Source organism: Alligator sinensis, unplaced genomic scaffold (genome assembly GCF_000455745.1).
Source record: "Alligator sinensis unplaced genomic scaffold, ASM45574v1 scaffold692_1, whole genome shotgun sequence".
NCBI classification, from domain to species: domain Eukaryota; kingdom Metazoa; phylum Chordata; order Crocodylia; family Alligatoridae; genus Alligator; species Alligator sinensis.
The window spans coordinates 308946-309246 of record NW_005842238.1 but is presented as its reverse complement, the minus strand read 5'-3'; the positions used below and the strand labels follow the sequence as shown (position 1 = coordinate 309246).

The 301-nt window shown below is 52.5% G+C and overlaps 1 protein-coding gene across 1 annotated transcript in view; it reads left to right on the top strand.

Annotated features, from left to right (window-relative positions):
- The window catches only part of KSR2 (kinase suppressor of ras 2), a 272120-nt gene that overhangs the window by 188320 nt on the left and 83499 nt on the right, over window positions 1–301 (top strand). The gene's annotated exons all lie outside the window — the stretch shown is intronic.

Sequence of the window (301 nt, the reverse complement as noted above, 5' to 3'; positions counted from 1 at the left end):
ACCTGGACCTCTTCAGCCTCCACAAGAGAAGGTTGAGAGGCGAACTTGTGGCTGCCTATAAGTTCATCACGGGGGCACAGAAGGGAATTGGTGAGGTTTTATTCACCAAGGCGCCCCCGGGGGTTACAAGAAATAATGGCCATAAGCTAGCAGAGAGCAGATTTAGACTGGACATTAGGAAGAACTTCTTCACAGTTAGAGTGGCCAAGGTCTGGAACGGGCTCCCAAGGGAGGTGGTGCTCTCCCCTACCCTGGGGGTCTTCAAGAGGAGGTTAGATGAGTATCTAGCTGGGGGCATCTA